This window comes from Protopterus annectens, chromosome 10.part0 (genome assembly GCF_019279795.1).
Source record: "Protopterus annectens isolate FY-2018-M chromosome 10.part0, PAN1.0, whole genome shotgun sequence".
NCBI classification, from domain to species: Eukaryota; Metazoa; Chordata; order Ceratodontiformes; family Protopteridae; genus Protopterus; species Protopterus annectens.
Genome location: NC_056744.1, coordinates 836,719,639 through 836,744,439, shown reverse-complemented (window position 1 = coordinate 836,744,439; position 24,801 = coordinate 836,719,639).

Sequence of the window (24,801 nt, the reverse complement as noted above, 5' to 3'; positions counted from 1 at the left end):
GGGGACTGGCTCTGAAACTCAAACTCTGCCGGCACCAAAACAGATGGTGTCAGAGCTGTAGGTTTTCTGGATCTGATGGACTTAGGATCTGGTGTGGAAATTTTGGCAACCTTTTTAGATGGCTCCACTGGAGCACTAGAAGAGGAAGATCTCTTTCCAGACTTGTCTGATTTTAAAGTAGGAGACTTGTCAGTTTTTGGCAAACCCAAAACTTCTTGTATAGCCTCTGAGAAGGGGGTTTTCAACAGTCCTCTCAATATCAATTTATTTTTCCTCTCCAGGAGAGCTCTATGGCTAAAAGAATGACAAATGAAGCAAGACTCATGGAAATGGACTGCTCCTAGGCAATAGACACAAATTGTGTGTCTATCAGTTAAGGCCATTTTTTGCCCACATTCTTCACATTTTTTTGAAGCCTGATGGTTTTGAATCCTTAGAAGACATCCTGACAGGAAGAGAAATAGTGACAGAGGAAAAATAGCTAGAAGAGTTTGCTATTATTTTTTTAAACAATAAAGAACTTAGTCAGAAAACAGTTATGAAGAATTAAAGGAGGGCACAGCTCTCTAACTTAAACAGGCTATGCCTGGGTGATGGAAAGGGAAAGAGATAACCCTCTAACTTAATCGGGCTAAGGAGAAGGCAGTTTTTTAATTTAAATGAACTGTAGTTAACAGACTTCCTGGAAGAGAAAAAAAGATAAAGAAACAGTAATAAGAGCCCTCTAACTTAAACAGGCTATTAAACTTTAAAGGTAGAAGCCGGGAGAGGGACAACAAGACCTAGATGGAAGTCGACGGCCAACAGCAGAAATATCCACAAAAACTAACTATTTTAGATAAACAACTGTGAAAAATATGCAATTCCAACAGTAGAAAGTATCATAAGAGGTATACTTAGTCAGAGATAGTAGAACGAGCACTCGATGTTGTTTAGCGGCAAATGAGATCTGGAGAGGTTTCCTGGTGCATGCTGAGATAGGGTTTAACTGCGAGCTGGTAGAAGACCTTGAACTTGGATATAAAGGCCAAGTTGGATCTGAGGATCAGATCTGAACCCATCCTTGTAAGAATGAAGATGAGATAGGACAACAACACATTTTATGTTTTCTGCATTTTTATAGGCTGCAGACTTAACACTGATATGTATTATTTAGGGAGGACAAAAATAGAAGGGACTTTCCCAAGATTTTCAAGAGAAAATGTACCAAAACAGTCTATGTTATAGAATATACTGCTATGTGTTAAAGGCAAATTTCCCACTTTATTTTCCCTTATGTTTTTCTTATATTTTTTCTTGTTTGATTGCAATATTTATTTTTATTGCAGTGCATTAAAGTATTAAAGGTTCTGGTTATGAGAAAAGAAAACTGTGTCACTTGGTGAGTCATTCAATTGAGAAGTTAATTACGTGTGAACTGAGGCACAGTTGTGTGTAAAGGTAAATTTCTTAGTTTATTTTCCTTATACTGTTTCATATATTATTCCGTGCTTGGTTACATCTTTATTTTTATTGCAGTGGCTAGTAAATTGGAGTAGTTCTATGGGGCTCCATTGTGGGTCAGCATGAGATGAGAATATTAACAGATGTACCTGCTTATCCAGGAATGACCTGTATTTTTCACTCCCTTGATTTTCACACATGGTCTAAAACTTTTGCTACCACCATTGCACATGTTTTACACAGAGTTCATCTGATTGGCATCCCATCATAACACATTCTAGAATGCACTGCTTTCCAAGGTACAACTATCATGCATTCAGATCCACTAACAACTATGGAGGATTATCTGTATTTATTCACAACCCCATTGTCTCTCACTAGATTTCACATGATACAAATTTAGAACCAGCTGAAGTCCTAGTTGCACTCAACAAAGTTAATTAACATATTGTATCAATTATACATCTGTATCTATGACCTTTCCAGTCCATGTAGAATATCTTAACCCATTAGGAAAGTTAACAGTTGAACTAAATACTTTTGTTTTACTTAACATTAACAATTCACACATAAATTAACCATGTTTACTACCAACAATAAATATGCCCTTACATTTCTGGAATTTGTAAATGCCAATACACTTGACCAAGTTGCCCCCCTAACCACCAGATGTGTTAATCTTCTTGATCTTATCCTTGCAAACATTTGTCCCAGTTGCACCATCCCATGCCCTCCACACACACACACACACACACACACACACACACACACACACACACACACACACACACACACACACACACACACACACACACACACACCAAGCAGATGATGTGGCATTACAGGAAGACTCTGAACTTCAGCAAAGGATAGGGGAATGGAATGCAAAACTGTAAATACACAGGATGAAACTGAGTACAGATAAGACAGTTGTAACAGCAGCAAATGGGGGAAGCAGAAGAAGCTGAAAACTGAGATATAAGGGAAATAGTGAAAATGGTTAACAGCTTCAAGCATCTGTTAGGGGTGTTTGAACAGAAGGGAAGCTTGAATGAGGCTAGAATCATAACAGCTGCAGCCAACTGGCACAAAGTGTTAAGGGTTGCGTATGGCAGAAAAATGCTAAAGAAGCTGAAAAGTAAAGTTTACGAAACAGTTTTGTGACCAGTTCAACATGGTACAGAAGCCTGGGCAGTGAAGGCATAGCACTTGGTTAAGCTAAAGGTGATGGAGATGAAGTACCTGTGAAATGTAATAGGATATCTACTGTGGGACGGAAGAAGAAGAAATGAGGACATCAGAACAGAAGCCCAAGTGAGTTCTGTCAGGGATTATTGTTTCATGGCTAATATTTGATGCAGTCCTGGAGAGGAACTTTTCTAATGTATGCTATCACCAGGCGGGATATATAGAGCTATGATACAGAGGCTTTTTCTGTCATTAAGTTTGATGAAAGAGAAGAGTATCTTATTATTGAAGGTGGGAGAGTATTTGGGTAGGGAGAAAGATCCAGGGAGTTAGAATAAATTACAGCTATGCCACCACATTTCTTTATTTAGGAACATTAGCTTACTTTTGATGTGTGTGTGTGTGTGTGTGTGTGTGTGTGTGTGTGTGTGTGTGTGTGTGTGTGTGTGTGTGTGTGTGTGTGTGTGTGTGTGTGTGTGTGTGTGTGTGTGTGTGTGTATCCTACCCAAATGGAAAAAGAGTAATTAGAATATCTTTATTTCTAGGAGTTCAAGACTAAATCCAGTTAGAAGAGAGGTAAATATATAATGAAAATGAAAGGGTAGTTTAACAATGAAATATCTGGTGGAGCTATTTGCATCTATACATTTTTTTTGGTAGTAAACAATGTAAAAAAAAAAAAAGAGAGAGAGAGGAAGATGGTAGGGGAAATGTTGTGTTATAAATATAAGAAATATGGAAATGTAAAGAAAATGAATGTATGAAGGAAACCAAATTTGTAAATAAGATTTGATTATAGAATGCAAAAAATGTATGCAGCTGGTGGCAATAGAAAAGACTAGCTTAAACAAGTCTGGAAAAATATTATCTGATATACGGATTCACTTCAGAATCTCGAAATTCCAAAACATCGAATTTCATATGATCAAGACCATATGACTGATGTTTCGGAATATTGAAATTCCAAAACAAATCCAAAAAAAAAAAAAACAACAATTTAAATGTTTCTGCAGAGGGGCAAGCCCCCCTGCACCCCCACTACATAAATATTCCAACTCCAAGATCACACTACAGTGAGGAAAAGGGAAAGCTCCCATTCCACGCTGTATGCAGATCAACGTTCACAATGTCGGGATTCCGAAAGTTCCATCATATGGTCTCGGCCATGTGAAATTTGATCTTTTAAAGATTTCTGCATTGTGAAGTGTTCATGATAAACACATGGAAATAATAAAAATAAGCTGAAAAAAGCTATAAAATATAAAAATGATTTGAGAATTTTATGAAATGAAAGACTTTTTGTAGATTATTTTATAAGAGAATTTACCAGTTAAAGGTAATATTAAATATAAAGCAATAGAAAAAAGAAAGTGCGCTGACTCTAATGAAGAAGAAACTGAAATATTGATTGTAAAAATGAAAGTCTTGGAAAAATAATTACATAAATGGTAAGATTTTAGAAATGTAAATATGCACATGATACTATATAAGAGGTATGAAAAAGTAAGAAAATGCAATGTTGATAAATGGGAGAAAATATTATTTGTGGCAATATAAGTGTTATGGAAGAGAATGTGTGATGCATTGTATAATAAAAAAGAGAGACAGAGATAATGAAGATATACTAGCTGAAATAAGAAAATGGTTGTGGAAAAAAGAGTGGGGAGGGTAGTTAAAGGTAAGAAATAAAAACTGATGAATTTTATTTTTGGCTTTAGTGTAAATCGATTAATTATGATGGAAAAAAGAAATGTGTAAAATATGTAATAATGTGTCAGTAATTTAAAGTATGTATTAAATTTAGGATGTATAAATAAAACATCCCCTTCTCTTTTTTAGCCACTACTGGTACCAGGGCACTGTTGCCAGAGCTTGAGTTCACTCTGATGATAGAAGGCAACAACACTGTTGCAGGGAGCAAAGAGGACTTTGTAGTCAAAAAGTGGTTTCTGTGGAGAACGGCAATACAGAATTCACAGCTGTGTCTTCAGTAGGCTTGATGATTCCAGTCTTAGAACTGATGATTGTTGGAGAATGAGCCAGGAGAAGGTGAGGTACTGCAGTGGAGTGTGTTCGTCGAGAGGCTGTTTGGAAAGAAAGAAGAGAGTAATGGAGGTGAAACAGCAGACGGAATATATTCAGAAATGGAGAAAGAGAATGGGAGAGAGGAAGATAGAACATATCAGGCTGGTAGAGTAATGCACTTTAACAATATACTCTGTATAAAGGCTGCAAGCAGTGTGGAAAAAGAATATGTTGAAAAAAAGAACGAAGAAGGAAATTTGGAGTTTGGCATTTAAGTGACTGCAATGGCAACATCAATAAACAGCAACAGGTACAAAACAAAAGTGAAGTGAGAGTATTCAGCGGAAAAATGTGAAATATGAGCCAGCATTTAGGAGAAGACCGGTGCTAAGAATTAAGTTGAAAAATGAAGAAAAATCCATTAACAGATACTTTATTTTTAACAATATTATTATATCATTGGGATTTAATGTAACAGATATTAGATTTAATACATTTAGGGACTGAATCATTTTTTGAAGTGACTTTTGAAACTTCTTTGTTGGCAGGTTAATGTGAAAAAAATGTTCTGTAAGTCTTTATAATGAATATGTTTACCAACATTTAAATATGCAAGTGGAAGGAAAAAACTGGGTACAATTTAGAACTACAGATAGTGATGAAAATATATTTTTCAAAAATGTGTTGCAAAGTACATGAGATAAAGTACTGGTTGAAAGAAAATTGTGGATAGGTGCTTGATAGATATGGGTATCTCTGAATGCAGAAGAAGGCAAAATGCAGCATATATCTAATGTGATACTGGTAAATGGGAAAGCCCAAAGCATGTTTCTGTGGTTATTTGTCACATCTTATACAGAACTGCAACAAACGATAGTGTGGGCAATTGAACAATATGGTTATTTGAGGAAAAATTGCAAACCAAATTACAGGAATTGTTGGGGTGATAACCATTTTTGGTTTGTTTGCCTTCTGATAATAGTTGAAAGGGGCTATAGTGAACAAAGTGAAACAGATCTTAGAGAAGGAAACAGCAAAGTGAAGAACTGTTAGATAAAACACAAGAAGTAGATCTGTAATAAACAATGGGATAGAGGAAATTAAAAAAAATGCAAAATGTAGATTACAAGAATAAATTGATAATATAGAAGAAAATAAAAGGAAAGAAGAAAGAAACTGTGCTTTGATGAAAAATAAATAAGATGTTCCTAACTCTGAGGAAGAAAAAGAAGAATTGGATTTAGTGGAGAATCACCAAGTTAGGTGATAATATCTACAAAGGGTAGGTAGGGAGAAGAAAAAGAAAATCAAAAGATGGGATGAAAATTGCAAAAGAAAAAAGGAAAAAGTCACTATTAATGTGGTTTTGTGAAATGTGAATAGCATAAAAGTGATATGAGAAGAATGGTAGTGTTTGAATGGTCTAAAACAATTGCAGAAGATGTAATTTGCTTGCAAGATGTAAGATGTATAGACATAGGTAAAAGGGAAATGGTTGAATTGATTGGGGGTAAGCAGTGTAGGCAATAGGTAAGAATGTATCTTCTCAGGTTACAGTATTTGTTAAAATGAAGATATGAAAATCATGGATATGATTGTAGCGCTAGCAAGTAGAGTGTTAGTATATGACTTAAGAATAAAAATAAAGTCTAGCGAAGTTAATTTTGTTATATGTATGTGTGTGGAGAGGGGAGAAAACAGATGTTTGAGGATTTTTTAAATGAGATATTTAGCTTATATGTTATTATATGAGGTGACTTTAATTGTAATTTAAGGGATGAAAAAGTCAAAGTAATAGAGGTTATTAAAAGAATGAAATAAGTAATGAAAATGATAGATTAAGGTTAGGAAAAGACAGAGAATTGGCTATAAGAGAGGCAATCTCAGGGCAGAAGTAGATTATGTTGAGATGATATAAGAGAAATTAAAGTCTGTCTATCTGTCTTTCTTTCAGCTTTCCTGGTTAGGGGTTGCCACAGTGGAACTCCAGTCCACTAATGATTGGCAGTAGATTTTTACGTGCTGGCTTGCCGGGCCTAACACACAACCTTTAATGAAGGAACGCCCTTTCATGCATGTCGACACACAGAAGACGCTCTAACTGAGTATCGAACGTGCAATGTCTAACTGTGAGGCGACAATGCCACCACAGCATCACCACCGCAGTAAAGTAAGAAGTAAAAAAGCATTTGTTTCTAGTCATATAGTAATATGGGCATAGAATAAATGAAAAAAAAATAAAGGAAGGAAAGGGATAAAATACGTTTACAGAAACAGGAAATGCGTTGGGTACATAATATTTACAAATGGAAAGGTGGGACTTGTGGAAGGAACATCTAACAATGAAGCTATTTTACAAAAGTATAACATATTGGTGGTTAATTTAGACAGAACAATATTTAAAAGTTACATTCTAATATAGAGAATTGATAGGAGAAAAGAAAAATATGTGAGATGAAAAGAAAACTTGATAAATTATTAGAAGTAAGAAACAGCAATTATGAGTAAGATGAGTGAAAATTATATGAGTATAACAAGGAGAAAGTAAAAAAATTATTACTCAGACTCAATTTTTAAAAGAAAAAGAAATATTGATTTTTTATATAAAAAGTGACGTGATAAGAGGAAAGTGGAGTTCATGAAAAACAAGAGAAAGGAACTAAAATATAAGCAGGATGAGATTGTTAGTATTGTGGAAGAATATGTAAGACAGATGTATTATAAGAATCAGGTAGAAAGAGGAATATGCAAAGCAAAAAATAAGAAAAGACGTAGTAAAGGAAATATAAAAAGAAATTTTGAGAAAGAAACTAGAAGTGATAAATGGGCCACATGGTTTAGGGTATGATTTTGAAAAGGAACTGCTACAGTCAGAGGAGTGAGTTTTGGAAGTTAGACAATTGATGAATAAAGGAAAAAAGATTAAGAAATTTGTAAAAGAGTCAAAGTTTATATGGAAAAAAAAAAAATCAGGGGCCAATAACACTGAGGACTACAGATTATAAAAGTTAACGAAAATTATTTAGAAATGGTTGATGAATGTTTTGGATGAAGTAATAACTGATGGTATATATACTATAAGGTAACAAAAAAGTTAAGTGGGATGGCATATATAGAATAAGGGGAAAAAAGTTAAGTGAGATGACAATACAAAAGATAGTAGAAAATACAGAAAAATGGGAAAGTTAAAAGAAGAATGGTAACCTGTAATGTTGCAAAACATTTTGATACTATAAACCATAAAGTGCAGTTGTGTAAGTAAATGGTACCGTAACAGTAGATGTTCAAATGATCCCTGCTGCAGTAGCCTTAGCAATATGGATTTTATCCTGCACAGGGACACAGTAGCCAGCTCCCAAAGCTTCAAGGGCACCTTCCACACACCCAAACTGTTATTCAGTTAAATGTGGACTAAGAAAAATCAATGGTTTTGGCTAAAGCCCTGAAAAGGTCAATCCTAGGAAAGTAAAAATATAGATTCTCACCCTGTCAACAAAAAAATACAAAAATAATGGGGATGCAGGGAGACAGTGGCTACTGCAGCAGTGATCCTTTGAACATCTACTGTTCATCATTATGATTAATGCTGCATTGCCCATAGCTATATAAAAGGATGAGGCCAAGAATGGTCCTAGCAAAGCCTGTCCTAGATGTGGAGAAGAAATTTGGTTTACAGTTTTTTGTAAAAGTATGTATGGGGGACCAACTTTTAGCTTTTAAAATACATCTAGAATCCAGCCCTTTCAAAAAAGCCACAAAACATGCCACAGCTCTTGTACAATGAGCCTTGGCCATTCCTGGAATTCCCTTTCAATAGCATGAGACAAGCATTTGTAAATAGTCTGTTTTGACACAGGTTTGCTTTTCTTACTTTCACAAGAAACGAACACCTGATCAGAGTTATTGAAAGATTTTTTGTTTTGTTAAGATAGTACCTGCCTGTAGACATTCAAGCTATGGAATATCCTTTCTCCCAATTTTTTGGGGGTTCTGGAAAGAAGACTGGAAGATGGATAGCATGGCTCAAAGTAAACTTAGATACAACTTTAAGCATAAATGAAAGATTAGTTCTCAAGGAATCCCTGTCTTGGTGGAAAATGATCCAAGGTTGATCTACCATAAGAACTTCCAAATCAGATAATCTTATTGCAGTCGTTAGAGCACTCAGTAACACTGTTTTCAATGTTAGAACCTAAAGTAAACTCTATGAGCCAGTTCAAATGGATTAAGAGTTAGCTTTTCTATAAGAAAGGATGATCTCAGGGAGAAGCCACCTATTTTCCAGGAGGCTTCTTAATGCAGTGCCCCTTCCATCACCTGTTTTCTAGGAGGCTTGGTATGGAGTACCCTTTTCAAAGACATTTTCACATGAGACTGAATTGAAAGAGGAGGATCCATGGGAGCACCAGCACTGAAAGGGTGCTGGTCCTGTGTTGGCAACAACTATAAAATCTTTTCTATTTACTAATTTGTGACTTTTTAGTACAAGTTTTCTTGCCTCCTTTAATACCTGCTGCATCAATTCAGAAAACTGGTATCTAAAAAGTATTAAGACTAACATCCAGGTTGTAGTTGTTTACGGAGAGGATGTATCAAATACCCCTTGTCCTGTGTGAGTAAGTTCAGTCTGTGAGGAAGCTTGTGATAATTGTCCTTGGTCATTTCCAAAAGAAGGAAGAACAACTGTTGCATGGGCCAGAAGGGAGTCACCACAGTACATACATATATACATACAAATATTTCAAGGACTGGCATTAATGCCCTTCTAGTCTGCCAGTATACCAAATACTTGTTCCCATAATACGTGTCCAGGTTGTTCTTAAAATATCTAAACTATTACTTGCTTTAATGTCATTTGGCAGTCTGTACCATGTATCAGCTGCTTGCACAATGATCTTTGGAGACCCCTGAATTTTCAGAATGATCTTGGATATTATTGGAAAGGATGGGAATGCATACAGGAACATTCCTATCCAAGGAAAAGAAAATACTTCTATTTCCTGACCTTCTTGCATGGAGTCCTGGAAAAGAAGTTTGTCGAATGATTGTTGTCAGTGGAGGCAAAAAAATCTATTTGAAGTATTCCCCACAGCTGGATCAATGTCTGGAAGATCACCTGATTCAGTTTTCATTCATGAGGGTCTGTCCTGGTCTTGCTCAGATTATCTGCTACACAGTTCTATTCTAACAGTATGTAAAATGCCTGTAGATTGGGATTGTGCTGAAAAGCTATATCCCAGAGGGTAAGATCTATTTCTTCCATTCCTTTATGTGCACCTTTTAAATATGAGGTTATTAAAAAAACTAAGATGAGAAAGAAGGAATAACAGTTTGTGAAGTGAAAGCATTTTGAACTTGGGCATTATCAAATATGAATTCAGGAAAGAAAGATCCAGAACTGGTCTTCATTTCAGTTTCAGTCAACTGCAAATCTATCAAAATGAAAGGCATAATGGCCACAGTAATTCATTGCAACTTGTTTCTCTCACACATACACTACCACAAGCTATGCTAATAAATACTCAACAGTATTACATAATAACTTTGTGCTTTCACTCATTGTATGCCTTCTCATACCTACCCACTGCAAATACCTCTGATGTTTGATTGTAGTGAAATTGAAAGTAGTAGCACTTTGATATATTTGATATATCTCAACTTGTTGCTCAAAGACACATATAAAACAGCATCTAAAAAGCCACACTGATTTAACAATTACATCTAATTAGACGTTGTTTCTACATATAACTTGTTTTCCCCCTAAAGACTATACATTGTCTGCGTTCATACTTGATGTGTGGTTGTGAAGGAGGTGAAAGACATAGTAGTCTCAGTAAGGTATTTCAGCTTGTTACATAAAGACACATAAACTGCCTTGATGACAAAGCCATATAAATTTTCATTAAACAAGAATCATGTAACTGTACTGTGCTTTACTACATTTTCTTGCTTACTACCACCCCAAAATATATCTTGTGTATTTTTCTGATGTTAGGTAATGGTGAAAGCAAAAGAACAAATGGACATAATAATGTATTCTAACATCCCTTCGTAATCTTACTTCCATCAAAAATGGGCACCTTTCTTGTGAAGACCTCAGGAAAGAATTGAAAATGCTACCATTCCTGAATTCTCTCTTCCCACTAAAATATTACATAGAACCCTGGCTCTACATCTCTCTTTCCTAGCTGTATAATCATCTTTTAAGTTCATCCCACACCAAAAAAAAAAAAAAATAGAAAGGTACTAGATCTGATCCCTCCAGATCAGATTGGCCAAACAATCTGCACCCTTGGTTTATTATACTCTGTAAAGATCACCATAAGTCTTCTTCCACATCTTGAAGTTAGCAATCATATATTATACTATGCCCAGCAGAGAAATATAGAAATATACAGAATAGTCTCTTGCCAAGGCACCCATCCCAGCCACAACCCAAGAGTGCAAACGTATAGCCATATTATCACCTCTGGCTAGGGAGCTAGAAAAGTTAATATATAATCAACTCTCTTCCTGTTACTGTTTTATTACCCCAGCAACATGTTTTATAGACTGGCAGAAGTACAATTGTCATCTGGACCTGCAATGATAATATTTTACTAAATATGGACAAAAGCAAACCAACCAGCACAGAGAGTGTGTGTGTGTGTGTGTGTGTGTGTGTGTGTGTGTGTGTGTGTGTGTGTGTGTGTGTGTGTGTGTGTGTGTGTGTGTGTGTGTGTGTGTGTGCCTGTATGTGTAATCTTAATAAGGATTTTGAGTTAGTAAACTATGAACTACTCATCCATCTACTGTTAGCAAAAGGCCTTAGTGATAATGAAAAGGTATCTGAATGCTTTAGTCATATTCTTACAGATACCTCCTAGTAACAATATGATCCTCCAGCTCATATTCATTACCCATTACAAAAGTAGTATATTGAGGGTCATTACAAACTTCTTTATTTCCCTTGTACATTACTAACTTCTGTTCTGACCTCCCAACCATGCCTATAATACTATACAAAGATGATATGGTCAGTTATAGATGTGGCCACTCCTCTAAGACCTTTTACAATTTCTGTAGAGCCGAATACTTCAGTGATGATATTACAAAACAAGTAGAAAAAGACATACAATAACTAAATGCTTGGCTAACAGAAGAAGAGGTCATTATAAACGTAAAAAAGAAACCGAAGCCATGTCATATGAAACATCACACAAAGTCATTCATCAAGGTTATAAACAGACTGTGAAGTTCAAATTAATCTATCATTCTCCAGTGAACCCACTAAGACCTTCCAATATCCTGTCATCTGGTTACATCAACAGGTGAACTTTCAATTCCATAAAGAGATGAATAGGGTAAATATAAGCAAATTTCTATTCTGGTTATGGAGAATAGTATGTTTCCTAAAAGCAGAAAAGCAGAGCAGCCATTGGGAAACATGATCTCATTGTCTAACTTGACATTGCAACATAATTACATACAGAAAGTGCAAGTAACTGCCAACAAAATCTGTAGCTTTATAATCTACTCCCTATGGCAGGGGCACCACTGTCACCATTTACTTAAGGCTCTCTGGCTCCCAATAAAATAGCATGCATTCCTACTCCTTGGTTCCCTCCCGTACAATCTTATCAAAGATAAAACGTTCAAACAGTTCACCAGAAGACTAGAAGTCAGATAATCAATCTACAGCCTCCATTCTCCAAACTCCAATATCCCCTTTTAACAGATTCTACAAAACAAACTTTCTGTCTGTGACTACAGTTTTTCTACCCTGGCCTCTAAACTCTGGGAACACCTCCCTATACACCTTTAAAAACAACAATTCCTACAATAACTTTGAGAATAGTTTAAAAAGCACCTTCAGCATGCTACTTTATTTAAACAATTTTAAAACAATAACCTACTCTCATCATACACCAACAACACAAGAACACGCAACATATGCTACATAAAAGATACTCTTACGTTTAACACCTATCTCCCAATTATACACTTTTGCTTTTGTTTTTAAGGGCAAACACAGATAAGCACAACCACAAATTTGGCCTTTATTACCATCCTTCCCTTACATGAATTCCTCCCTACTATCTTCTCAACAATAAACACTACCAAAAGTCTTCTTCATGTTTCATTATTATCTAAGGATTGTTACCTATGCATATTATGTCATCCATATTGTATCCTTTAGAGTGCAATCTATATCCAGTCCTTTTCTTGACGTATGCATTGTTCTCTAACAATTACTGTATATATACATGTATGTTCCTGGATACATCCTATAGCATAAATAAATGTTATATTTTTTTCTTGATTCACATTTTTCCTGCTGAGTTTACTAGAATTTGCAAATGTTAAAATTATACAGTCTCTTACTAGGCTGACTCTGAAAATGGTTTATTAGGATTAGTGCTCTGTCCCAGTTAACAAATAAAATAAAATAAAATAAATAAACTGTAGCTGCCAGACACATATACACTATCCCCACTCCAAGTTCATCTTATTGTGATCATGGAAATTTCCTTTGCTTTCATATACAGGCTGACCCTCAAAGAGACAGCCACTTTTGTTGATTACATCCAATATGTGATAACCAAGAAAGTGAAAAGAATAATGATCCCAGTAATGTATTTTGACCTGCTGCTATCATACATAGTCAAGACTTACAAATATTACTGTAATATGTAAATAAAAAATAATTATATATATATATATATATATATATATATATATATATATATATATATATATATATATATAATAAAACCACAAGCAAACCACTAAAGGTGAAAGCTGTAACACCACAATGCAGAATAAAGAAAAATACAGCATCACCAATGGCACTAAGCATAAAAACTTAAAGAAATAAAACAAACCAAAAAATAAGCACTTTTGGGCAACTTCAGTGTCCTTCATCAGAACTAAAACCACCATGTTTCTATTAACTATTTATATAAAAAAATAAACCAATCAGATTTAAGATTTAAGACAATGCCCTCTTGGGGTCGTTTAAATTGGATACAGGTGTTTGAACCAGAGTTTGTGTCCGCTTTTAGATCACCAATCCACTTCATTCTGCCTGCTCTGTAAAAAAGTTAAATCTCCTCTCCTCAGGTTTACTTTAATAATTTGTAGAACCATGAAAGTAAATGAGTAAGATGCATTGGTTGTAATATCTTTATTTAAAGCATATATATATATATATATATATATATATATATATATATATATATATATATATATGTTTCCTTCTCATAACTATATCAACGACACTTGTAAGACAAAAGTGCATCTGAATCTATGGGCAAATAACTAAAGACTACTGGCTAAGCACTGAGACAGGCTGATCTTAGTAACCAATCTCATGTGTATTTAGTTTGGATAGTAACAAGACATCCCATGTCCTGTTACTATGTGAGAGAAGTGTAAGTGGGAAGTCAAGCTAATGAATAGCTTGACCACTTACTGCTGGATACCATTTCCGTTCATTTTAATTACAAGCAGTTGAATAACTATTCTCCTATAAAATTACTGTACTAGCAAACTAATTACCCTGCAGATGGTACGAGCATGATAAGAGTATTTTTTTTTATTTTAACATTAATTGAATACAAATTTTAAAATACAAAAGATATGCTAACATCAAAAATACTTGGTTCCAGCAGTAGCAGTATATTACTAAGTTGTGAGAATTCTCAGAGTTCACACTTAATGGGTTAAGTCTGCTCTGGAGTCTAGTTGAAAAGGAGGTAATATAAGTTCCTCACACATGAAGTCCAAAACCAGGATGGTATGGGACCCCGTATAGGAAAATCTGAGAAGAAAAGTACCTCTCAAAAAGGCTAAGGGTACCTTGAGTGTCACCACAGAGGAAGACTGTAGTCTTGGATGTAAACTGGAAGTGGCCACATGATGGACATTTTTAGAGGAGCAACTAAGCCTAGAATTCAAAATCCATCAAAGATTGTCTCAAAATGAAGGCAGCAGAGCTGAAACAAGATCTAGGCCAAAACATGTTGCCCACCAGCAGATGATTTGTATGATCTGAAAAAACAAAATGTCTGAGGAAGTGAAAGTCTAGGTCAGCTTTGCTAGAGGGATGGGTGAAAGGTTTTGCGGGAGTACTGCTGTAAAGGCCTCCTCAGAAGGTTATGAAGAGGGCTTTGGATTTGTGGGTCTGAATGTCATCATCACAAGGCACTAAGAAAAGCATAAACAAATGAGTCCAGGAGGCAATCATGAGCAAGAACATTAAATTTAGCTTCCATAGGGAAAATCAAAGAAGAGAAGTCATTTCATTTGGCATTTTTCATAAATGCCAACAGGGCAAACTGAGCTTTACCCTATGGGGCATCGATAGACAGCAAATGAGTCTGTGTGCAAGTACATTGGATTTCCTTGGAATGTCGGTCACTAGACAGATGTGGCACTGAATCGATCATTTTAAGACTATTGTGCATCTCAGCATAATTTGTAATACCTGGTGCCCCCCAAATGGTGATGTACCACATCACCACTCTGTTGTCCAGGTAGATAAAAATCACTCTTGAACAAAGTGAGTTCTGAAAGGTAGACAGAGTAAGGAAGACTGTCGGCATCTCCAGGATCATGATTTGGTGGAAGAATTCCAGGTGTGACCAGACACCTTAAACCAATTGCCATTGTAGTTCCTCCTCCCCAGGGCAGATACATCAGTAATGACTGATACCAGTGAAGCTTGCAACAGGAACACATATCTACCACCAGTCAAAAGATAAAGAATTGTCTACCATAGAAGATGATGCTTTCAGACTTTGTAGTTCTTAAATGGAAGAGACATTGCATATGAGATCTGGGTCCAATGAACCCAAACTTTTAGTTGCCAAAAGTATATTACCCTAGAGTCTATAAGTCATATTCAGATTAACAATGGCATTAAAAACAATTTATTTATTTATTTGCAGTTTGATTACCGGGGAAGTCCACTGGGCTGAATTGACCCATTTTCAGTGGAGGCCCAGGGAGAAAAGCTCCAAGATGCATTATACAATTTAGATACAACTGATAGTTAATAATAAAGATAATATTATGTAGAATAGTTACTCATAAATGCATTCAATATCATGCATAGTTAACAAATTCATTAAGCTTGAATGTAGGGATCATACAGTTTCATTTGAGGAAAACAGATATGTGTTAGGTGTGGAAACAGTTTACATACAAACCTTTTAAGAAAATGTAAATATGCTTTACATGCACACATCAACAGTAGAATGCTATTTACAATATTTACAAAGTTGAGCTGTGTGAGGGTAGCTGTAGGAGTTGTTGAGAGCTTATAGAGAAGCTATAGAAATTGTTGAGAGCTTAGATAGGCTCATAGGAAAATAACTATGAGAGTTGTAGAGCTTGGAAACCAGAGAAAGTACCCCCTTTGATTAGGATGGGTGAAGGCAGGTACATTTCCATTTAGTGGACAGTTGTTTGAATAGCTGGGTTTTGAAGTTTTCTGAGTTTGGTATGGTTCTTAGCGTGGAGGGAAGGGAATTCCATTTTTGCCTAGTGAGAAAGATAGAAGTTGGCCAGCAGGACGTTTAGGTTTATGGATAGTAATTAAGTTCTGATTTTCAGATTTGAGAGCTCTGTTGGGTGTACAAGGGGGAAGGATGTTAGTTAGAGCAGGACATTTTGTTGAGTGAAATAGGAGTCTATATGCAGTAGTGAGTTGGAGATAGTCTAGGTAATTTGGGGGTTCAAGCCAATTCATGTATTGTAGGGTTAGGCGGTGATGGGTGGTATTTTTAGATTTAGAGGCAAATTTAGAGATTTTGTTGTAGCAGTTTTCTAGTTTAGAGGGGATAGAGGAGGACAGGTTGGTTAGGAGAGGGGCTCCATATAATAAGGAAGGAAGAAGATAAGTCAAGGCCAGAGTTTGCCTGGTAGAGCTGGAGAGAAAGTGATTATTCCTATACAGCATACCTAGCTTTTGGTGGGTTTTCTTAATATTTTGTTGAATATGAATATGAAACATGAGGTGTTCATCTACAGTAATGTCAAGTAGTTTGGCAGAGGGGACCACTTCTATAGGTGAGTTGGTTTGACTATAGACTTTGAAGTTATTTTTATCATAGGAGAGGGAGGGAATAGTAGAATCTTTGATTTATTTGCATTGAGAAAGAGGTGGTTTTGGCGCATCCAGTTTTCAGTTGTTGAGAAGGCAGTTTGGGTTTTAGTCAGCAATTCAGAGAGGTTTGAGGCAGAGCAGACTAAGGTTGAATTGTCTGCGTATTGCATGATTTTAGCATTAGGAATTGCAGTGTGAAAGTTATTGATGAAGATGTTAAAAAGCATTGGCCCAAGGATGGATCCCTGTGGTATGCCAGTTGGGGTAGGTAGGAAGAAAGAGATGGAGTTCTTCCATTTGACTGCCTGTGATCTGTCTGATAGATAGCTGGAGAACCAGGATAAAGCATTATGTGAGACATTAAGGTTTGAGAGATGACAGAGAAGGTGCTTGTGGGAAACAGTATTAAAGGCTTTAGACAGATTGAGTAAAACAGTAGAAACTAAGTGTTCTGAATCTCGGACTTGATTGACAGTTTCTAGGAAAGAGAGTAGAGCGATTATTGTGCTATGGCCTGGGTGGAAGCCATGCTGGGTAGGAGTGAGCAGATTGTTTTGGGGCAGGAAAGGCATAAGTTGGAGGTGGATGCATTTTTCTAGGATTTTGGAGATTGGTGAGAGCAAAGCAATGAGGTGAAAGTTTGAGATGCTGGTATTTTTGCCTCCTTTACGAAGAGGAAGAATCTAAGCTAAGCGCCAGAGTTTGGGGATGTATGATTCTTTTATGGATGGGTTAATAATGATGCTGATTGGGAGAGCAATGTCATCAGCAGCACATTTTAGAAAGGAAGGGGGAATATTGTCGGGAGCATTAGAGCAAGGTTTAAGTTTGGACAAAAGTTTTTTTTATACAGTTAGTGGAGATGGGTTTGAGTTCAGACAGATGAGGTGAGTTAGAAGGGGGAGAGTGTAGAGCAGTTGGGTTATTACTGGGAAATGTCTTGGTGAGGGTAGTAATAGTTCCTATGAAAAATGAGTTAAATTCAGAGCCTAGTTCGAGGTCAGATTTACTTGGGTCAGGACAGGGATTATTCTTGGAGCCTGGATTGAGAAGTGAGTTTATTGAGTTCCAGAATTTTTGGGAGTTTTTATTGTTATTGGAATGAAGTTTGATATAGTAGGATTTTTTGGCTTTGGTGATTAGTCGTTTTGCACGGTTGTGGAGCTTTTTATATTGGAGCAAGGTATTGGCCAGTTTATTGTTTTGGTAAAGTTTCCATAGTTTGTCTCTGTGGTGCATAATCTGTTTTGTCTCTTTGGATATCCAAGGAGCAGTTTTAGTTTTTATCCTTTTGTTTCTTAGTGGGGCTAGTGAGTTTAAAGTATCAAAGAAGACAGAGATGAAGTATTCTATAGCCTTGTCAAGAGGAAGGATGTTTAGAATTTGCCAGTTCACTTGTTTGAAAGTATTTGATAAAGTAGTTTGGTTGACATTATTGAGGTTACGAATTTGAATGTATTGATGCTGGTGTGGGGAGGAACTAGTTGAGCAATGCATAAAGGCTGGGAGATGGTCGCTAAAGGTATCAGGAATTGTGCCATAATTATTTATTTATTATTTTACATTTGTTAACTGGGGGTGTCTGACTGAGCCAAAAAGGCCCTTTTTCAGCAGAGGCCCGGGGAGAAAAGCTCCACAAAGAAAAATTACAGACACCTTTAGTTATTTAGACATGATCTGTATACACACAAATTACAAGAGACATGTTTTTACAGTGATATGCGGCACATAAACAGTTACAGTAGAGAGAACAAACAAAAAAAATATTAATTTTAAAAATAAAGGTAATTAATAGATTTGTGGTGTACAGCTGAAATTTGGAACATACATAGAATACATACAAAGTACAAAGGTACAGTACATACATTGTTTGAATTGGTTATTTTATTTGGATCTGAGACTAGGATCCAATCTACAGTGGATCCAGGAGGGTTTATTTTGTTAGGTCGAGTGATGGAGAGGATTATTTGAGTGGAGTAATAGAGGTTAATGGATAGGGAGGGAGAGGGGCAATTGATTTTATTCCAGTCAATATTCACATCACCAAGGATATAAGTTTCATACTTAATTTCAGTAGAGGCCCATAGGAGAATATTTTTCTGTAAATATATTGTTACCAGGTGATATATATATAGGGCAATGATACAGATATTTTTATGTTTATTTAGTTTTAGAATTCCAGCAGTTAGTTCAGTGTTCTGGAATTGAGGAACTGGAATTTGGAGGGGAATTAAGGTAAGAAGGTTGGAGTAGAATAGGGCAGTGCCTCCACCTTTTTTATTAAGTCGGTCTTTCTGAAACAATGAAATCCTGGGTGCAGAATCTCAGAGTTGGAGATAAAGGTCTTGAGCCAGGTTTTGGAGATGGCTAAGTTATCTTGTTGGTTATGGCTTAACCAAGCTTGAAATTGGTGCACTTTGTTGTTTAGACTTTGTGCATTAATTGTAAAAATTAATCAGTAACAATCATAATATATTACCTAATCCAGGGTGAGAGGTAATGCTACTGGAATACCTAAAAAAGAAGAAATTCCTTTGACAGCTGGTCAAAGTAATGCAGGCATTAGTCTGTGTGAAGGTTTTGTGAAGGTCAGTAAATCAAGAGCCGTGTCCCATCTTCAGATTCAGGTTGACATAAAAAAATGTTTAACTGATTGAAAATCCAGTATGTTGACTTTGAAAAGCCCATATACTAAAGTAAGAAAGTAAAGAAATATTAATTTCTTTGAATGAAAGTAATCTCAATGCATTTTAAATGGAGCAGACATTTATTCTGATATTCAAATGACTGTTTATTGTCTAGATTGTGCTTTGATAACTCTTTTGACACATGCTTGTCTAGCTAGTCATTAATGAGACAATGGCCAAAGGAAAATATAAGGCCAACAGAGGATCAAGGCTGAGTTTGTATGTGCATGAACTTTGTGGAATAATGACATTCTTACCGTTATTAGCTACTGATGGACAGGGTTTCAAATTCATACTCCCTCTACAGAATTGGCTATCTCAACTCTGATGTGAAATGGAATCTTAAAGATGTATATTAATAAGGAGTATGTATGAACACTAAAAAGCTACAAATGTATATTTAAAAATATGTAACTTAAAATTAAAATGACATTTAAGTGATGAATATATTAAAGGGAAATAGCACTGCAGAATGATAAGTACTAATGGGTAAATACATGTGAGCAATCATGAAGCAGTGTAGAATACTTGCTGGACAAGTACTATACAACATTTTCTATATATTTAAGGGCAGACACATTGATGTCTGCAAAACTGTGGATAATATACAAAGATTTAGGTTAGTCTTTCATATTTTAGAGTAACATTATGCTTACATCAAAGACTGTGCAGACTAAAAATAGAGATACTTGGAGGCCATCAGGGAGATCTATTTTAACGGACAACAGATGAGTTTTATAACCTAAAATGTGAATGGTCTGACTAACCCAACTAGATTGCAAAAAATTATACATTATTTGCAGTGGTTAAAGCCATGGGATGAAACTTTATAGGAAACTCATTTAAATGGGCAGGAGCATGCTTGTTGCATCAGTCCGAGGGTACTGGACAATCAATATGCCTCCTCATTATAAAGAGAAAGTAGAAGAGTGTTAATACTATTGGTGGCAAATACCTGCAAAGTGCAAAGGATGTGCTCTCTCACTGTGAGAAGAATATAGAATAGTAATACTGCTTCTGGCAAAAACCTGTCCTTTGTAGGTGGAAAATTGTTGCTAGATAATGAGGGCTGTTATGTGGGTGTCAAATATTTATTAGGGTGAGGACAGTAAAGTATATATTTATGCCAGCCACAATCATATGAAAAATATGACTGCCTTCTAGGAAGGGATGCCACTTTACATGGTGATATGAAATGTTCTAATGAAGGTAAATAAGGTTAAAGGAATACCCAGGGCAGTATCTGCACTGAGGCTAAGAAAATAGGTGATGCATTATGCAAGATTCATAGGTCTTATAAATGTGTCAGTAATAAAATGGTTGGGGGTTGGAGTAAAGGGTATTATGCATACTATTCAGGTAGAATCCATTCCTGCTCAGGAATAGGCAATATATTTATAATTATACATCATACAAACATGGTAAGGAAGCTCAGTACATAGCTTGTCCCTTTATTTGACAATGTCCCACTGTAATGTACATTAGCTGTGATGAAGATGGATTACGTAGAGAAGTTCAGCATTTGATTCCTTCAGCATCCATTTGTTTACTGTGCGATTCATAACAAGTCACTTAATCAGACAGTATTCTGGAGTAAGTAGGAACCTATGAACAGTGGAATTTCCATGTCTTATATTTGAAACATTGAGAATATGCTAACTGGTTCAAGGGGTGGTAGATGGCAAAAATGGAAGGTTAGTGGGTTTGCCCCAAAACATGATTCTGCCATCCTTGGATAGCTTTAATAGTGATTTGTGACACAAGGTGAAACTCTTTACAGATGAATTTAAAGAGAAGAGAAGAAGAGAAGCTCTGAAGCAAAGTGACAGCTAGAAGAGCTAAAGAATATAATGCCTGAAGGAGACAAAAATTACAGATTACAAATGCAAAACTTACAGGAAACCTTGAATGACTAATAAATAGGAGTTGAAATTTTATAAGGAAACATTAAAAGCAGTTTTTTTTTTCAGTTCTGAATATCAAGAGGTACTAGATGTGAGACTTCAGCAGGAATTTAGGCAGAGAATAATTACAGGGTTGTGAAGTAGACCAAAACCCAGCACTGGGGTAGAGACCTTTGTATGCATTACCAAAGACTGTAGTAAACGGGCACTATATGGCATCAAATGATGATCAAATAAATGTTTATTTGAATAGTTTGGGTTTGAGAAAGATTCCATGACCAGGCAGAGTGACTTAACAGATCCTTTACCCAAAAGACCTGTTAGAAGTTATGTCTCAGCAGGCAGGAGAGTAAAACCCAGGGATTGGCAGAGTTCCTATAGAGTTCAGACACTATATGAAGACAAGTTTACTCCTTGTCACTTAAAGCTATGATGTAATAAAACACTGGATAAACTGAGATAGCCCCATCATGGAAACAGCAGCAACGGCAGTTACTTCTAAAGAAAGTAAAGACTCAACTATGGTATCCTCCCATAGGCTGATTATAAACTCTTTATGGCAATATTGGCAGCCCATGTGCACAAGGACTTCTGGAACTGGTCATCTTGATCAGTGTGGGTTTGTAATATGAGGACAGATACTTGATAGTGTATTGGAGACAAAAAATGTGATGCATATGGCACAAATTAGAAGCATACAGTGATGCTTAGTTTTTTAAATCACAAAAGGCATTTGAAGGTTGAATTATTTTTTTTTTACTATGGTTCTGCTTTAGGCTTTATTCAGGTTTTTGAAGACTTAATAATGACTTCTGTAAGAGGTTGGAAGCCATAGAAAAATCATGCAGGTTTGTCTTTCCCTTTTTGTTTGAGCAGTGGGGCAGGACTGGGATGCCCAGTGTCTCCACTCTAGTTTTCTCTTTTGAACAACTACTGGCTAAGGTAAGACAGTATGACTTATATTGTTATAGGGTGTGGAATAAAGAACATAAAATATCACTACTTGCAGATAAAGTATTAATATATTTAACCCAACCAGATGTAGACTTTCCAGCTTTATTTAGGGCGATGGAAAAGTATGAGAAATTATGAAAAAATACAACGGTTATAAAGTAAAAAAAAAATAGGTAAAAATTCATTACAAAGTCTTTTAGCATGTTTATGAAACTAAAGAACTAAATCACAAATTCAAAGAAATCGTTAGTACATTAGAAAACAAAAATCATGCCAAGATGAACAAAGACATATTCTAATTTGAAAATGTTAACTAAATACATAGAACTGAACAAAATTTCCCATGGATTTTGGGCTATGAAAAGTCCAACAATTCCTTTTGATTTGACAAATCCAAATGATAGATGAAACATGAGTTACTGTAGCTACTAATTGCCCAATCTAGTGAATACAGTTTTTAGCAGGAAGAGTTCAGCACAAAAAGAGTATGCATGCAGCTAAAGATAAGGTCCTACAAGATGAATTTAAACTGGAATTGCAGAAACTTGAGTTCAGCAATGCCTTTTCAGTGACTCATAAAAGAATGACTAGCACGGAGAAGGTACTAGCCAAAACAAAAATGGAGAAACTTCATAACAGCAGTGATGATTATAAGAATGAACAGTATTTACTTCTAGAAGAAAGAAGACTTCTGTTAGGAAGAATATGAGAGATGGAAATGATACACGACATTAGCATCAAGACTTTTGAGACTCAGTCTTTTCAGAAGCAAGTGAAAATGAAAATGTGAAAAATGGAGTTAGTAGTGTGAACTATTCAGCATTTACACCTTGTACCGAAAAAGAAAGGAAGGAGAAATGAATACAATAGACAATGTACCTGGCCAATGGTCAGACTTTCATGGGAAAAAACATGGGCAAGACTTTTTACAACAAAACAAATGTTTCCTCTTCTGATAGTTTTTTTTTAATACAGTTTTGTCTCTTGGTTAACTTTTCATAAGGTTCATGAGTTCATACTAGGTTAACTGCCAGGCCATTTTAACCCTAGTCCCCTTTCAGAATCAAACCATTCACCTTCTGTCTGTAAGGTAAACACCTTAGCCATTATGCCAACCCCTGTAGTCAAAGTGGCCCATTCTCATAGCAGGGATCAAACCCTGGCCACCTGGGTGTAAACCAGGAATCCTAACTGCTAGACCATTTTAGATCAGTTTGAAAAATGTGGCATCAAGGAGAATGTTGTTACTAATTTGTCTAGATTTGAACTTGACCAATACGAAATGTTAGTCCTGTAGTTAGGACTCAAAAACGCATTTTCACTGCTCTTCCATCAAAACATCGTTGAGGCATGTAATTGTTTAGATTTGTAAGAAAGATGCATTTACTTATTCATCTTCTGCAAGGTAATAGTTTTACTTATGAAAATGCCACTTTTATTGAATGTGGTTTTGATAGTGATTAACTTTTTTCTCATGTGTTTTATAAGTTGATAATTTACTTGGTGCTTACTGTGAGATGGATAACTCACTATCTTGATGTTAATACCAGTTTTATACACCTAGTTCAAAATGAATAATAAAAAGAAGTTATGTACTCATCATAGCTTTCCGTCTGTGTTGTCCATTTTCGTTCCTCCTCAACTGTTGGGTTCATATCCGAACCTCGGATCCAACTCAGCCATTACTAAAGCTCATGGCAACCAAAATGCTCTCAAGCTTTTCCCTTACCCATAATTCACTAACCCCTAACATACCTCAGATCTTGTTTGCTGATTTACATAAAGTAATTTCTGACAATGTGGGTGCATATAAACACATAAATCTGTATAAATCCTACAGAAAGAACTATATCTGGAGCTCAACATAAAGGACAGTGGTGTCCTTACAATATCTCGTTTTTCTGTTGTGAAAAGGGTTGGGGAGGTGGGCAGGAAGTTGAGCAAGAATGAAAATGGACAACACAGATGGAACATTATGGTGAGCATGTAACGTCTTCATCTGATGTTATCAATTTTCATTCTATCTGCAACTTTGGGACAGCGTCCCTAGCTACCTAAAATCCTGGCTGGGCTCTAAGGAAGGATATTCCTGAACACCATATCTCACAACTGTACAGATTTTCACAGAATGTCCAGTGTCTCATATTTTTGTTCCATTTTTCATACAATTGTGGCTTTCTGGCAAATTAGTGGAAAATCATTCAAGATTGAAGTTAGAAAATAATTACAGACATTTGAGTTTTAGACTTTACACCCTTCAGAAAATTTGTGCTAATGCAAAACCTGTTATTCTATTAACTAAGTTTATAGGAGCAATATTTAAAAATTGCAACAGTTTTTGGGCCTTTGTCCCACTATTATTTATGGCTTTGCCCAGATTACTTGCTCTTAGAGGTTGAGAGGTATGTTGCGCACAGTTGAGCTAAAGACTACTCAACTCCTTGAGAACAGATACAGTTTGTAATGAGTGATAAAGGTATGAGGATTGGTCCAGGTTGAAGCCTCACAT